Genomic DNA, 17,411 nt, shown 5'->3' on the forward strand with positions numbered 1-17,411 from the left:
GCTGGTGAAAAGACACCTTTAATTAAAAAAATAATATTATTATTTCACCTTTATTTAACCAGGTAGACCAAGTAGATAAATAACAATAAAGGCATGAGGTAGTTGGGTGTGCTATTTACAGATTGGATGTGTACAGGTACAGTGATCGGTAAGCTGCTCAGATAGCTGATGCTTAAAGTTAAAGAGGGAGATATAAGTCTCCAGCTTCAGTGATTTTTGCAATTCGTTCCAGTCATTGGCAGCAGAGAACTTGAAGGAAAGGCTGCCAAAGGAAGTGTTGGCTTTGGGGATGACCAGTGAAATATACCTGCTTGGAGCATGTGCTAGGTGTGGGTGTTGCTAGGGTGACCAGTGAGCTGAGATAAGGCGAAGCTTTACCTAGCAAAGACTTATAGATGATCTGGAGCTAGTGGGTTTGGCGATGAATATGTAGCGAGGGCCAGCCAACGAGAGCATATAGGTCACAGTGGCAAGTTGCTGCAGGTGGGATATAGAGAAGTTGGCTGGGGTAGGGGTAGCCAGCTGTAAAGCATGGCCAGCCGCAGAAAAATGCTTATTGAGATTATCGATTATCACAGATTTATCGGTGGTGACAGTGTTTCCTAGCCTCGGTGCACTGGGCAGCTGGGAGGAAATGCTATTGTTCTCCATGGACTTTACAGTGTCCCAAAACTTTTTGGAATTAGTGCTACAGGATGTAAATTTCTGTATGAAAATGCTGGCCTTAGCTTTCTTAACTGACTGTGTATATTGGTTCCTAACTTGCATATCGCAGGGGCTATTCGATGCTATAGCAGAATGCCACAAGATGTTTTTGTGCTGGTCAAAGGCAGTCAAGTCTGGGGTGAACCAAGGGCTACATCTGTTCTTAGTTCTACATTTTTTGAATGAGGCATGCTTATTTAAGATGGTGAGGAAAGCACTTTTAAAGAGCAACCAGGCATCCTCTACTGATGGGATGAGGTCAATATCCTACCAACAATTAACAAGTCAATAAAACAGTAGAAAAAAAGAGAGTCTATATACATTGTGTGCAAAAGGCATGAGGAGGTAGGCGAATGATTACAATTTTGCAGATTAACACGTACAGGTAGAGATATTGGTGTGCAAAAGAGCAGAAAAGTAAATAAATAAAAACAGTATGGGGATGAGGTAGGTAAAAATGGGTGGGCTATTTACCGATAGACTATGTACAGCTGCAGCGATCGGTTAGCTGCTCAGATAGCAGATGTTTGAAGTTGGTGAGGGAGATAAAAGTCTCCAACTTCAGCGATTTTTGCAATTCGTTCCAGTCACAGGCAGCAGAGAACTGGAACGAAAGGCGGCCAAATGAGGTGTTGGCTTTAGGGATGATCAGTGAGATACACCTGCTGGAGCGCGTGCTACGGATGGGTGTTGCCATCGTGACCAGTGAACTGAGATAAGGCAGAGCTTTACCTAGCATGGACTTGTAGATGACCTGGAGCCAGTGGGTCTGGCGACGAATATGTAGCGAGGGCCAGCCGACTAGAGCATACAAGTCGCAGTGGTGGGTGGTATAAGGTGCTTTAGTGACAAAACGGATGGCACTGTGATAAACTGCATCCAGTTTGCTGAGTAGAGTGTTGGAAGCAATTTTGTAGATGACATCGCCGAAGTCGAGGATCGGTAGGATAGTCAGTTTTACTAGGGTAAGTTTGGCGGCGTGAGTGAAGGAGGCTTTGTTGTGGAATAGAAAGCCGACTCTTGATTTTCGATTGGAGATGTTTGATATGAGTCTGGAAGGAGAGTTTACAGTCTAGCCAGACACCTAGGTGTCTTGCCTAATGTGTTGTAGTTGGGGATGGACATTTCTGGATTCCTGCTGGCCTTCCTAAGCCAGGATTCAGACATGGCTAGGACATCAGGGTTGGCGGAGTGTGCTAAAGCAGTGAATACAACAAACTTAGGGAGGAGGCTTCTAATGTTAACATGCATGAAACCAAGGCTTTTACGGATACAGAAGTCAACAAATGAGAGCACCTGGGGAATGGGAGTGGTGTTGGGGGCTGCAGGTCCTGGGTTAACCTCTACATCACCAGAGGAACAGAGGAGGAGTAGGATAAGGGTACGGCTAAAGGCTTTAAGAACTGGTCATCTAGTGCGTTTAGAACAGTGAGTAAAAGGAGCTGATTTCTCGGCGTGGAAGAATAGATTCATGGCATAATGTACAGACAAGGGCATGGTAGGATGTGAGTACAGTAGAGGTAAACCTAGGCATTGAGTGAAGATGAGAGAGGTTTTGTCTCTAGAGGCACCAGTTAAGCCAGGTGAGGTCACCGCATGTGTGGGGTTGGAACAAAAGGGCATATTTGGCAGGGCTGGGGGCTCTGCAGTGAAATGTATAGCCAAGTAATCATAGGGTCCAAATGAGTAGCAATAGATGGGTCAGGGAGCCGATTCAGTAGTCTCTATTACGCTAGGTCAGCTGGAGACACAGCGATTCAGACAGCTAGCGTGCCGGGGCTAGCAGATTGGCCTCCGGCTACGTCGCAACGGAAGAGCCTGTTGAAACCACTTTGGATGATTACTTTGGCAGACCAGTCATAATGGATTGGCGGGGCTCCGTGTCAGCAGCAAAGGGTCCAGACCAATTGACAAAAGAGGTGTTGAAGCCCAAGAATTGGCTGGTGGACCTCTTCTTCTTGTCGGGAGATGGGTCTAGCTCGAGGCTAGCTCACGGCTAACTGGTGCTTGCTTTGGGACAGAGACATTAGCCAGGAGTAGCCACTCGGATTGCAGCTAGCTAGCTGCGAAAATCCGGTGTAAAGATTCAGAGCTTGCGGTAGGAATCCAAAGATGAAGTTGAGAAAAAGCAGTCCGATATGCTCTGGGTTGATATCGCGCTGTGCAGACTGGCAGGTATAGACCGAGCTGAGGCTGGCTGGTGTCAGAGTTAACGGTGAAGACCGCTAGCAGTAGCTAACTGACTACTAGCTAGTAGCTAGTTAGCTCGCTAGCTCCTGATGGGGGTTCTGGTTCCAAGGCATAAAAATAGCAGATCCATACCACATTGGGCGAGGCGGGTTGCAAGGGAATATATTCAGTCCGTAGATGGAAAGTGAGATTAAAATATATACGAAATATACGATATTTACACAGGACAAGACAAAACACACGTCCGACTGCTACGCTCTCTTGGATATGCATGGAATAGCAAGGATTGTGAAGTAACACAAACATAGGCACAGACACATGCATACACACTCATGATAACATACGCACTATACACACACGTACACATGCATTTTACGCTGTAGATATGTGGTAGTGGAGTATGGACCTGAGGGCACGCACTTAGTGTGATGAATTCTGTGAATTCTGTAGTGAATTCTGTAATGAATGTATTGTAATGTTTAAAATATTGTATAACTGCCTTAATTTTGCCGGAACCCAGGAAGAGTATCTGCTGCTTTGGCATGGGGATCCAAAATAAATACATATTTTGTGGGAGGATAACCAACCTTACAATTAATGGAAATGGATTTCTTAGCCGCTATAAATGCTAGGTTACACAGTTTCTTCTGATAACAGTCTCCAGTATCAACATTTCCAATCAAACAAAAACAGGGAGAATCTGTAGACATGCTAAGATAAAAGATAAAATGTTCTTTTTCAAAATTCAGCCAGCTTTCACAAGACCATAACATATGCAAATATGTCCCCTTTTGTGCCTTACACCTCCAGCAGATTTTGAATGCATAATATTCAGTTTAACTGGCATATAGTACGTTCTATGGATGGTCTTAAACTGCAGTAATTTACATCTGACATTATATGAACATGACTGGGCATTCTAACATATCTGTATCCATTTATCATCATCATCAATAGCGTCTCCCAGGTCTTCCTCACATTTGTTTTACATGTTTTGTGTCATCATGAAAAGCCACTATAAACAAGTGATACAGTTTGGAAATCAACTCAAGGTTCGTCAGACTGCCTTCAAATATTTTCAATCTTTGAAGTTTCTTGCTTGTCCAATGCTTGCTGCACTGAGAGAATAAAGTGTTGTATCGGCAAAAGTTCACCGCTGCACCATCACAGACTGGTATTCCCTAACTGCCTGACTCTGTTGAGACCCCCTGTTGCCATGACAAAGAAATACCTTGGTGTACATGTATACATTGTACTTCCAAGAATAGAATCATTGGTTCAATAATTGAAATTATCATTATTCCCAGATCCCAGACTGTAGCCTTCCCATCAACTCAACTCTTTGTATCCATTCACTAATTGTTATAATATACTGCGGTTTTCAATTGTATTGCTGTTTATTTCATCATTTGATTCAAGTCTAGAATGATTGAGGCAAAAAAAGGCATAATAGCTAAAGTTAGTGAGCTAGCTCACTAACGTTAGCTAACTTTTGGCTAGCTCTAGCTAATGTTACATCATCAAATGTACTTCTGTTGAAATGGGACAAAACAAAGGCTACAAAACATGTCCACATACACAACAGCTGTTAGTTTCTGCTACCTGAAAGATAGCTAGAGCTGAACTTGCTGTGGTAGCTACTAGCGAGCTAACTAGTTGCTAGTTGTTCATTCACTTCCGTCGAGAGGTGATGAAACATTGACTAACGTAACATGTCACTTACACTACTAGCTCAGCACTGGGAATAAATACTTTTCTTCTGTCAAACACCTTGCCAGCTAGATCAGTCCTCTAAAGATTAGCCAGTTTCTGCTCTGTTTGCTTTTACAACTTGGAGAAAAAAAACACAACACAGAGAGCAGCTGCCTCTGATCATCTCTCTCATGCTGGTCCTATACTCCAGCCTTTCAGAAGATTTGCCTTCACACAGCTTTTCCGCAAGCTCTGTGGTGTCCATGCAGTCCTAAATCCAGCCGGCTGAAATAGGAAACAGCCTGCCTGACCGCCCTGAGATGTCCACATGGTCCTAAACACCGGTGCTGCATCACAGTGCAATTATAAAACTGGGCGAGACAAAAATGCGATTTCAGAATGTGGAGAGGTCATGTACGTCCCCAGTGAAAGTTGTGCCCCTGGTCCTCAGTATATCAGAGAGAGGGTAAATAAATATGTGCAAGTGTAGCTCTTTGATAATTTAATACAATATGTTAATCTATTTTTCATACACTGCCTTACATTTAAAATTCACTAGCTGAAATTTTACCTTGATGGATATATGCTAAGTAGTATGTTTGACAGAGGTTTGATATTTAAAATGTTCCCTTTTTATGGAAGTTATCCATCGAAACCTGGACCAACTGTTGGCCATTTCAAGGTTATATCATCAAGCATTCCAAGAATCTGGTTTTAAAGTACTATTTGAGCCTTTCTCAAAAGTAATGCCGTGGGCTGACACTCACCCAGAGACAAAGTCAGAGAAGGGAAATTAAGGAGAGGTGCTTCATTGAAATTGTAATATTATTCATGCAAATAAATTACTGTACCTTCAAACCCACCCTTCTTGGCCTGAGTGGATCAGTTGCGAGAAAGGTAAAAAAAAATAAAAAAAAGGGTAGTGAATTAATATGAGATGCAGTGAAATGTACCTACTATTTGACTACTGCTGTTGCTTTGGCATGTGTACATAATCAGTTTTTTTTGGGTGCAAATTTATAACAAATAATAAACAGAAATACCTTATTAACATAAGTATTCAGACCCTTTGCTATGTCCATTGACCATCTTTGGAAAGTTTCTACAACTTGATTGGAGTCCACCTGTGGTAAATTCAATTGATTGGACATGATTTGGAAAGGCACACACCTGACGATATAATGTCCCACAGTTGACAGTGCATGTCAGAGAAAAAACTAAGCCATGAAGTCGAAGTAATTGTCCGTCAAGCTTAGAGACAGGATTGTGTCAAGGCACAGATTTGGGGAAGGGTACCACAAAAATTCTGCAGCATTGAAGATCCCCCAAAACACAGTGGCCTCCATCATTCTTAAATGGAAGAAGTTTGGAACCACCAAGACTCTTCCTAGAGCTGGCCACCCGGCCAAACTGAGCAATCAGGGGAGAAGGGCCTTGGTCAGGGAGGTGATCAAGAACCCAATGATCACTCTGACAAAGCTCTAGAGTTCCTCTGTGAAGGTGGGAGAACCTTCCAGAAGGACAACCATCTCTGCAGCACTCCACCAATCAGGTCTTTATGGTAGAGTGGCCAGACTGAAGCCACTCCTCAGTAAAAGGCACATGACAGCCCTCTTGCAGTTTGCCAAAAGGCACCTCAGACCATGACAAGGAAGATTTATCTCATTGGCCTGAATGCCAAGCATCACATCTGGAGGAAACCTGGCACCATCCCTACGGTGAAGCATGGTGGTGGCAGCATCATGCTGTGGGGAAGTTCAGTGGTTGGGACTGGGAAACTACTCAGGATCAAGGTGAAGCTTAACAGAGCCAAGTACAGAGGGATACTTAATTAAAATCTGCTCTAGAACATTCAGGACTTCAGACTGGGGTGAAGGTTCACCTTCCAACAGGACAATGATCCTAAGCACACAGCCAAGACAATGCAGGAGTGGCTTCGGGACAAGTCTCTGAATGTCCTTGAGTGGCCCAGCAAGGGCCCGGACTTGAACCAGATCTAACATCTCTGGAGAGACCTGAAAATAGCTGTGCAGCGACATGCCCCATTCAACCTGACAGAACTAGAGAGGATCTGCAGAGAAGAATGAGAGAAGCTCCCCAAATACAGGTGCGCCAAGCTTGTAGTGTCATATCCAAGAAGACTCGTTGCTGTAATCGCTGCCAAAGGTGCTTCAACAAAGCAGTTGAACAAAGCAGTGTCTGAATACTTATGTAAATATAATATTTAATTTATTTTTTTATAAATAAAAAAAATAAAAAATCTGTTTTTGCTTTCTCAATATATGGGACATTGTGTGTAGATTGATGAGGAAAAAAAACTATTCCAGTCATTTTAAAATAAGGCTGTAATGTAAAAAAAAACCAATCAGTATCTGGTGTGACCACCATTTCCCTCATGGAGACGACACATCTCCTTCGTATAGAGTTGATCATACTTTTGGAATGTGGTCTCACTTCTACTTCAATGGCTGTGCGAAGTTGCTGGATATTGGCAGTAACTGGAACACGCTGTCGTACAAATCCAGATGATCTCAAACGTGCTCAATCGTGTTACATGTCTGGTGAGTATGCAGGCCATGGAAGATCTGTACAGCTTCCTGGAATTCTGTACAGATCCTTGCGACATGGGGCCGTGCATTATCATGCTGAAACTTGAGGCGATGGTGGTAGGATGAATGTCACGACAATGGGCCTCAGGATCTCGTCACAGTTTCACTGTGCATTCACATTGCCATTGATGGAATGCAATTGTATTTGTTGTCCGTAGCTTATGCCTGCCCATACCATAACCCTACCGTCATCATGGGGCACTCTGTTCACACGCTGATATCAGCAAACCGCTTGTCCACGTGATGCCATCTGCCCTTTACAGTTGAAACTGGAATCCATCTGTGAAGAGCACCCCTGACCAGTGTGCCAGTGACCATCGAAGGTGAGCATTTTTAGAGTGGTCTTTTATTGTACACAGCAGAAGGTGCACCTGTGTAATGATCATGCTGTTTAATTAGCTTCTTGATATGCCTTACCTGACAGGTGGATGGATTATCTTGGAAAGGATAAATTCTCAGTTACAGTGATGTAAACATTTGAAAGAAATAAGTTTTTTGTGCATATGGAACATTTCAGAGATCCTTTATTTCAGCTCATGAAACATGGGTCCAACACTTTACATGTTGCGTTTATATTTTTGTTCAGTGTAGATATTCCAATACCAAATATTATTTGATTCTAAAAGTGAAGCTAGCTCTGGACACTGTCAACAACTCAGCCATGGCCATATGACATGAACTACTATACATTACTCCAGGCCTATGGTGTCAGAAGTCACCTTGCAGTCTGATGTGTCTGTCTGGGAAGGATGGTAACCAAGAGTTACTGGATAATTATAACACTTTTCGGTTTTCAACAACAACAAAAAATGTATGACAAATTGACTTTCTCTTTATTGCCTGTGTTTTTGTTGTTTGATGATTAAGTCTTTGGTATGTCTGCACAGATGCAACATTATTTTTAAATTCCTGTACTTTTGTACAGTTGAAGAATCTTAATTTGAGCCAGATTGATACAGCAGGAAAATAATCCTGCAGCAACAGGAAATGTGAATTAGTATGTGGATTAGAATTAATGAATTTTGGAAGGGCTCATACATTTTTTGTAAAGGAAAATCAAGTTATTATTTTACACATAGAATTGATTTAAAAAAATAAGTCTACACATTTAATGATAGTCACAGACACAATGGAGACCCCGTGCGAGGAGTCTAAAATAGAATGTCTTCATGATTGAATTAAGTATATACAGTTAAAGTCGGAAGTTTAGACTTAGGTGGGAGTCATTAAAACTTGTTTTTCAACCAATCCACACATTTCTTGATAACAAACTATAGTTTTTGGCAAGTCGGTAAGAACATCTACTTTGTGCATGACACAAGTAATTTTTCAAAAAATGTATTACATCAGTCACTTATAATTCACTGTATCACAATTCCAGTGGGTCAGAAGTTTACATACACTACGTTGACTGTGCCTTTAAACAGCTTGGAAAATCCCCAGAAATTATGGAATGGCTTTAGAAGATACTGATAGGCTAATTGACATACTTTGAGTCAATTGGAGGTATACCTGTAGATATATTTCAAGGCCTACCTTCAAAGTCAGTGCCTCTTTGCTTGACATCATGGGAAAATCAAAAGATATCAGCCAAGACCTCAGAAATAAATTGCAGACCTCCACAAGTTTGGTTCATCCTTGGGAGCAATTTCGCCTGAAGGTACCACGTTCATCTGTACAAACAATAGTATGCAAGTATAAACACCATGGGACCACGCAGCCGTCATACCGCTCAGGAAGAAGACACGTTCTGTCTCCTAAAGCTAAAGTAATTTAGTGTGAAAAGTGAAAATTTGTCCCAGAACAACAGCAAAGGACCATGTGAAGATGCTGGAGGAAACAGGTACAAAAGTATCTATATCCACAGGAAAACGAGTTCTATATCAAAATAACCTAAAAGGAAGAAGCCACTGCTCCAAAACCGCCAAAGAAGAGACAGACTACGGTTTGCAACTGCAAGTAGGGACAAAGGCTTGCGAGCCGAAGAGCACCATCCCAACCATGAAGCACAGGGGTGGCAGCATCATGTTGTGGGGGTGCTTTGTTGCAGGAGGGTCTGGTGCACTTCACAAAATAGATGGCATGACAAGAAAGGTAAATGATGTGGATATATTGAAGCAACATCTCAAGACATCAGTCAGGAAGTTAAAGCTTGATGGAAATGTGTTTTCCAAATGGACAATGACCCCAAGCATATTTCCAAAGTTGTGGCAAAATGGGTTAAGGACAACAAAGTCAAGATATTGGAGTGGCCATCACAAAGCCCTGATCCTATTGAACATTTGTGGGCAGAACTGAGAAAGAGTGTGGGAGCAAGTACTAAACGTGACTCAGTTACACCAGCTCTGTCAGGAGGAATGGGCCAACATTCACTCAACTTGTTGTGGGAAGCTTGTGGAAGGCTACCCGAAACATTTGACCCAAGTTAAACAATCTAAAGGCAATGCTACCAAGTACTAATTGAGTGTATGTAAATTTCTGACCCACTGGGAATGTGATGAAAGAAATAAAAGCTGAAATAAATCATTCTCTCTACTATTATTCTGACATTTCACATTTTTTAAATAAAGTGGTGATCCTAACTGACCTAAGACAGGGAATTTGTACTAGTATTAAATGTCAGGAATGAGTTTAAATGTATTTGGCTAAGGTGTACACTGTATGTAAAATTCTGACTTCAACTGTATATTAATTGTGCCGACAGATTACTGTACAAACAGACTGTGTTAGAAACGAATAGAGCCGTTTGGTTTGTGTGTTGCCCATAGAAGTTGTCTCGGTGTCGTGTATCTGGTGACGTCAGGGTGTCTTATGTGTTGGTAAAGTTAGTTATTCAATTTATAGTACTTGGATAACATTCCAGCTAATTATCGAAATTTGAGAAATAGACATGTAGGGCCAATTGTGCTATTTCTGTCTCTCATGTTTGAGAAGCAGGTAGACTCAGTCATTATTCACTTCTCAAGCGAGGACATAGGGCCATAAGATTCATATTTGAGGATAAATTAGCTTCACCAAGCGATAATACTCTGTCCCTTGCATTTTCAGTAGCGTGAGTAGACCACGGTGTATTTCATTGTTTTCCGCACGTTCCGTTTAAAACATGTCGAGAAATATTGCCAAAAGGGGTTGAACGTTATTAGTAAAACCTGTCCCTTGTTTAAGGGGATCCTATGTTATGCTTGAAAGTGTACAAATTAGGATTAGCTTGCATGAGATGCTAGAGCTAACAAAGGAAAAGCAGCCATTTTGTTTTTCCTGTGTCACGTTAAACGGAAGTCCCGCCCCTCTGTACTTCCATTTGATTTCAGCTTCCTGCGATCAGTGACCCCTTGGGGTGAAGAATCGGCAGTCATTTAAAAAAAATATTTATGTATGTGACACCCAACGTGTATCACATTTAACAAGTGGTTACTTATGATATCCAAGCATTCTCAACTGATTGGATATCGATGTCTCCTTCAATTAAACTAAGAAGTAAAATTGCCAGATTTAATAATGTCCAATTTGATCGATTTCTACAAATGAGACATTTTAAACTTTTCCACATTAACCTTGATACACCTATTCTTTCAGGATAATTAAAGTTTAATTCCCAAATAGATTATACAAGTTTGATTTATCATTAACATTGATTAATCAGTAAAATTTGCTTTGCAAAGGTCATTCAGTACAAACCCCCAGTACTGACGGAAGCCCTGAATTCGTGGAAATCCCATGTGTTTTCAACCATACAATTATGATAATCCAGCCACTCTCAATTGATTGGATATAATCAACTCATTCAATTTATTAAGTTCAATTGTCGAACATACCTTTTCATGTTCTACCAATTAAATTATATATTTAAATCTTTCCTGTATTAACCTAGATGAGTCAACTTCTCTGGTTAATTAAAGTTGAATATAAAAAAGTTGAATAGCCTATCTGGTTATGATTAATCATTATCGTTGGTTAATCGATTAAATTTGCTTTTGCAAATTCATTCACATTTAACTGCCACATTACGGATACAGTAGTGATGGTTTATTAACTTTTATAAATTGATTAAAATTGTCTTCGCAGCTTCCAATAAATTTCAAACCCAAACTTTGAAAATAATATATAATCTTTTTCCCCCTCTCAAATGTTCTAATAAGGTGCAAGCTATCAGAGGGGGTGGTCCCCACTCACTCGATAATTAGTAATGGTTCTCTCCAGTTTAGCCCTCATGTCTTGCCATCCAAGATTGGTGTCGGTCCAATACAGCAGTGCTTAGCTGAAGCACTTGCAGGAACGGGAAAACCATTGACAAAAGCAGAAAAGGGAAAAATTATGCTAGCTATGGAACTGCGATTCAAAACTGAACAATTTAATGTAATTGCAAAAACTTATCATGAAAAACGAGCACAAACTCTTCAACAAAATCGTCTTCTACAGGGACAACTCGATTTAGCCAAAACTAAATATGACAATGTCCATGCCGAACTAGATCAATCTGACAAGTTATCTACAAACAGGAGTGCGCAATTTGATAACATGCATGTAGTTTCGTTGAACGTTACTCAAAGTAACAATGTTCTTCTACAAATGCCTCAGACCAAAGATGATCAGATTATGAACACAATGACTGAATTGGATGACAAATCAGCAGAACTCATTTAAGTTGACGTAATGAATGATGAGAGAACTCAGGTGATGAAGATGGAAATATTGATTTCTAAGCAAGCGGAGACCTCTATCTGCAAACGATGACAGATAAGTTTGAGACCGAAAGGAGCAAGTGCGACACTCACGTGTCCAAAATCAGTACTCTAAGCGCTCAAGTGGACTCTGCAATGCAGCAGAATACCACCCTTAGGTACAATGTGGTGGAATCCCAGAACGGTCATCCACTACAGTGACTACCCAATCAAGCAACTGGAGTCCGGTACTCAAAGGAGTGAAGATGATAGAAGGTTTCAGACTTTCCCTCCCTCATGTGTTCCTCAGTCTTCTCCTCTTGGCCATTCGGCACTGAGTAATATAGTGCCTCTTCGCTAACAAAGCCAAAGCTTTGCTTCTCCTCTTAGACTTTCAGCCCCAAGTTCCCCACAGGATGAAGCCATCCCTCTCCACCGGCTTGGCACGGGACAAACTTGTCCTTTGACCGCGTTCCAGGTCAGCCAAACGAAACTGAGGCGTTTCATAGCTGACATAGAGGATGCATTGGATGGCTACCCGAATGCTACGCGTTCTGACAGGGTTTACCTGTTGAAGCGAACATCGACTAGACACGTGACGAGGTTCATTCGTCTACAACAGCAACACATGCTAAATGACTACGCTAAACTTGCCACAGCTTTGAAATTAGAATTCAGTGGTTCTGCGACTCGCAAACATGATAGCTCACTGTCTAACACTGTCAAACAAGCTTGGAATGAACACCCACAAGCTTACTATCATAGGCTTCATTCAGCTTACTTTGGCCTACTTACTGAAACAGGACTGGAAGAGCTGTTACCATTCAAACAAATGTTTCTGTTGAACATGTATCCCACCTTCATTACCTACTTGGGCCCTACAGCCCACGTTGGCTTGCCTATCTTACAACTCAGAAAGCTTGCAAGCACAGCTTTTGAGGCATTAAAAAGGCCTGACCACTCGGTTTTGAAGTTTGACCAGGTGCACTCACTCCAGTGAGAGGGTGCATTATCAGGTATTGAAGCGTTGAGAGAGGACGCACAACAATGGCTTCTACCACGAAACCAATAAACACTGGGGTCGAAATAACTGTATAGTACGCCGCCGTCGATCAAGAAACAAGCCCACAGGTTTTGTCTATAGACTCTGGTACAAAGGTTGTGAAGAAAAAGGTCAATGTGCTAATTGATTCGGCGCGACAATATCGCTCATCTCTCAAACATTGTTCAATGATCTCAAATGGGCTTTGAAGCCAACTAAACTCTGGTTAAAAGTGGAATGATGCAACACTACAATTCAAGGTTTCACTCAGACTACCTAACCTCTCACATTGAGAGTCATGCTGAAACTACACTTCCAGGATGTGTCACTCATTCACCCTGTGTATGTTACCAGCCTTGAATCTAAACCCCTGCTACTTGGAGCAGACTTTATAGATTGATTACTCCCACCGATGGATTGGAAAAGCAACCATGTATGGTCACAGGTCACAATGCCTCCTCCACTGACACACTGTCCACCCCTAATGCTAGCTGCAACACAGTCATCCATGAGGGATATCTGTCGAAAGCACCCCTTGGGAAAAAAACGGTTTGAAACATCTTGGTGCAGAATCCGATCCAAAGAGATATTATGATATCTCGACACATTCAATCAACAAACCTGATTGACCATTCTTTCCATGAATTCGAGCCAGCAGTCTCTGTGAATGAGCAACTTCCCTCCTCCTTGAAGTCATGCAATACTGTAGTTGAGATGAACTTCTCTTGCCCGTCGGACACCTCCGCAAGCACTGCTGCTGTCTCAGCTTAGTGTGTAGTCTGCTTCCGATGATACATTTTCCGCTTTGTGGGGGACTGTCAGCCCTTACAATGACACTAATGCTGTCAGTCCCTCAACTGACCCGATGACTCCCACTGATTAAACACTTTGCGATATCACAGACAGATATCCTCGTCTCAGTTCGCAGGTACGGAAGATGTTGCCACGCTGTGGTGACTGACAGGCCTCTATAGCCCCTGAAAGTTTTGAGGCACAAACACCAGGAGATTTGGTTGAAAGGTTACAGCCATTCTCATAACAATGCGCCGGCTGACAACTCATACATAGGGTACAACCTTTTTGTTTGTGCCTAGGATATCAACAACAACCTCTGGTGGGGAATACTATCCCAGACCCATGATGAGCCTCATCGAGGCCGGTGGGGGGGGGGGGGGCCCAGATCAGAAAACAAATCTAGTTGTAAACTTCCCCATGGGAAAAGAGAGGACTGGACAGATCTCTGTCAGGGATAATCTTAGAACACATCAGAGAGAATAAAGTAGACGGCACGGGTCAAAATGTTGATTTATGGCCCTGTGTCTAGATGACGCGTACATGTCCAAATATGGGCATCCGGCCAGGACATCCTGTTGTCACGTGTTAGAGGGTGTGTTATTTTATATCTATATTGCATCTATTCCTTTGAAGTTGTCATGCTGATTGATGTCTAGGGACCTGGTTGAACTGGGGGGGTTCTGTGTTTGAACTTTTGAAAGAGTATGGCCCCACACCCCCAGTTTTATTGCCCTTATGGTTGCTATCTATGAAGCAGGAATGCGGGGTATTGGTTGTGGCAGACACATTATAAATTAAGTCCAGAACAAGGCATGCGACCCCAGAACAGTAAACAAGATTTTAAAAATAAAGCCAGAATATTAAACATAAAAATATGTATCCTAGGCCAATTCTCAGGGTGCTATGCGGCTTATGTCATGAACCCAATGACAAAATCCTGGAAGATGTTTTGCGTGAGGCCGCAGAATGTTTTAAAGGAGTTTTGGGTACGAGTGAGGGACATGTGTCTTACATATTCCAACCTGAGGAATCTATGGTTAAGATATTCACAGACAGCGGCCCCAAACCCCTTTATCGGGCAGAACCCGGGAGTGTTTCTCCAGCGCTAAGGATGAGAGAATGGCTTAAGATAAGACTGTGTCAAAATGAAAAGGCCTTGAGCGCTTCAAGTTTACCCGGATATGCGCTGGAAGAACTGGTCTGCGGACGAAGTGATCTGATGGCCCTAAGAATCGTTTGAATGCGTATACCCATGACTCCAAAGTGACAATTTTAGCATGTGAACATTGTTTCAAAAACAAAGGGGAGGGTGTGTGTTCAACACTGCCCAGGCATCTGCACTCAAGGCACTTTCTCTCTGTAGGGGATCGTTTGAAACCAAGGTTTGCACTATCATGCATACAGCATGTCCAGATATCTGCCGAGCCCCCGGGGTTAAACATTGATATTTCTAATCAGCGCCCGGTGCCCCCACCCCGGTTGTAGATAAAATGTCTCGACATCCCCTCCCGTTGTTTGAATTCACTGCCTTTGTTCTCTAAACCAAATATACAGGGTGTTGCATACATGATATCTCCCGAAAAAGAAAAAAAATGCCCACCACGGCCCTGTAAACTCATTCCGTACTTTCTCTAGTTAGGGACACGAAGGCGGAGCGAGTCTAGTGGAGCATACTTTAACACTATGTTAGCACAGCTTTAGCTTCAAGCCCACAGACCAATAGCCCCAGAATATTTAGCGGCCAGGACCGATAAAAAAAGATAGTCTGTGAATCCCTCCTAATGGATATTACTGAAAGTGAGTAAGTGAAAAATAAATGTTAAGATTTGTTTGAATATTATTGTGATATTATTGTAATATTAAACACGAGTTATTTGTGTTTTAAACAGGGGGTATGTATTTCAGCCCAAATGCACATATAAGTTAAAGTGTATATATTTCATATAACTGTTAATATTATCTAACGTTTTAATGTATATGGTATAACTGTTAATATTCTCTAACGTTTGTAGGGACCCTATCATTTACGCAGCTTTAAGATTTGGACTCACTAAATTGTCTGGATATTATTGTAATATTAAGCACGAGTTAATTGTGTTTTAAACAGGGGGTCAACAATTTTTTTTAGGTATGTATTTCAGGCTAAATGCACATATAAGTTAAAGTGTATATATTTCGTATAACTGTTAATATTATCTAACGTTTGTTAGGGTCCCCATCATTTACGCAGCTTTTAAGAGGTTTAAATGATCTGGAACAGAACGCGTTAGACTGTAATTCTCAGACGCAAAACCCCTGCAGCCAATCGCCATCAACCTATTTTCGACGTAAGTCCAAATAATCACATACCCAAGAATATTTCGAAATTAAAAAACAAATAGTGTGCACCCTATATTAAAAGCTGTTTTTGTATTTACAGCCGACATACAGCCAAGAAGGATAAAGTCCTCCTTATGGACCCTGAACGACTTCGTTGGGACGACTTGGATGCAATTCTCCCGTTCTGCACGAACGTTTTTCCAGCACACCGAGAACAGAGAATTTAAACGTCCCCCCCCCCGACAACTCCCCCGGGAACCTCCACCTACTCGCTACACATTCCAGGCCCCAACAAGCAACGCATAACGAGGGCTCTTGTACATTGCTCTGAATCAACCCCTCCAGAAAGGTACTATTGTGCCGGGAACTTGCGGCTTCACGATCTGGCGCTCCATCGACACGGTATGAAGTCATTATATATATATTATTAGTTATACATAGTTTTATTATTTATACATTTTTAGGCTTGAATATGTTAAAACAAGGACAAAATGTTTTTTCAGACTCCCACGAGACCGGCCCTGCAGAATCAGGAACACTAGATGAAAAAAGTCACGCCCCCCCGTTTCTGCGATTCGTCAGAACAGCCAGCGCCAAAAAAGCCGAGGTATTTTAACTATGTATTGTTAATACACTGCTCAAAAAAATAAAGGGAACACTTAAACAACACAATGTAACTCCAAATCAATCACACTTCTGTGAAATCAAACTCTCCACTTAGGAAGCAACACTGATTGACAATACATTTCACATGCTGTTGTGCAAATGGAATAGACAACAGGTGGAAATTATAGGCAATTAGCAAGACACCCCCAATGAAGGAGTGGTTCTGCAGGTGGGGACCACAGACCACTTCTCAGTTCCTATGCTTCCTGGCTGATGTTTTGGTCACGTTTGAATGCTGGTGGTGCTTTCACTCTAGTGGTAGCATGAGACGGAGTCTACAACCCACAAGTGGCTCAGGTAGTGCAGCTCATCCAGGATGGCACATCAATGCGAGCTGTGGCAAGAAGGTTTGCTGTGTCTGTCAGCGTAGTGTCCAGAGCATGGAGGCGCTACCAGGAGACGTGGAGGAGGCCGTAGGAGGGCAACAACCCAGCAGCAGGACCGCTACCTCCGCCTTTGTGCAAGGAGGAGCAGGAGGAGCACTGCCAGAGCCCTGCAAAATGACCTCCAGCAGGCCACAAATGTGCATGTGTCAGAAAAGGTCAGAAACAGATTCATGCGGGTGGTATGAGGGCCCGATGTCCACAGGTGGGGGTTGGTGGAAGCAGCACAGTCAGGTGGAAGTTGAAACTGGAGCAGCAGCATGGCCAGGTGGACTGGGGACAGCAAGGAGTCATCATGTCAGGTAGTCCTGGGGCATGGTCCTAGGGCTCAGGTCAGTTGAAACTGGAA

The sequence above is a fragment of the Oncorhynchus kisutch genome, linkage group LG15, assembly GCF_002021735.2.
Source record: "Oncorhynchus kisutch isolate 150728-3 linkage group LG15, Okis_V2, whole genome shotgun sequence".
In the NCBI taxonomy this organism is placed as follows: Eukaryota; Metazoa; Chordata; class Actinopteri; order Salmoniformes; family Salmonidae; genus Oncorhynchus; species Oncorhynchus kisutch.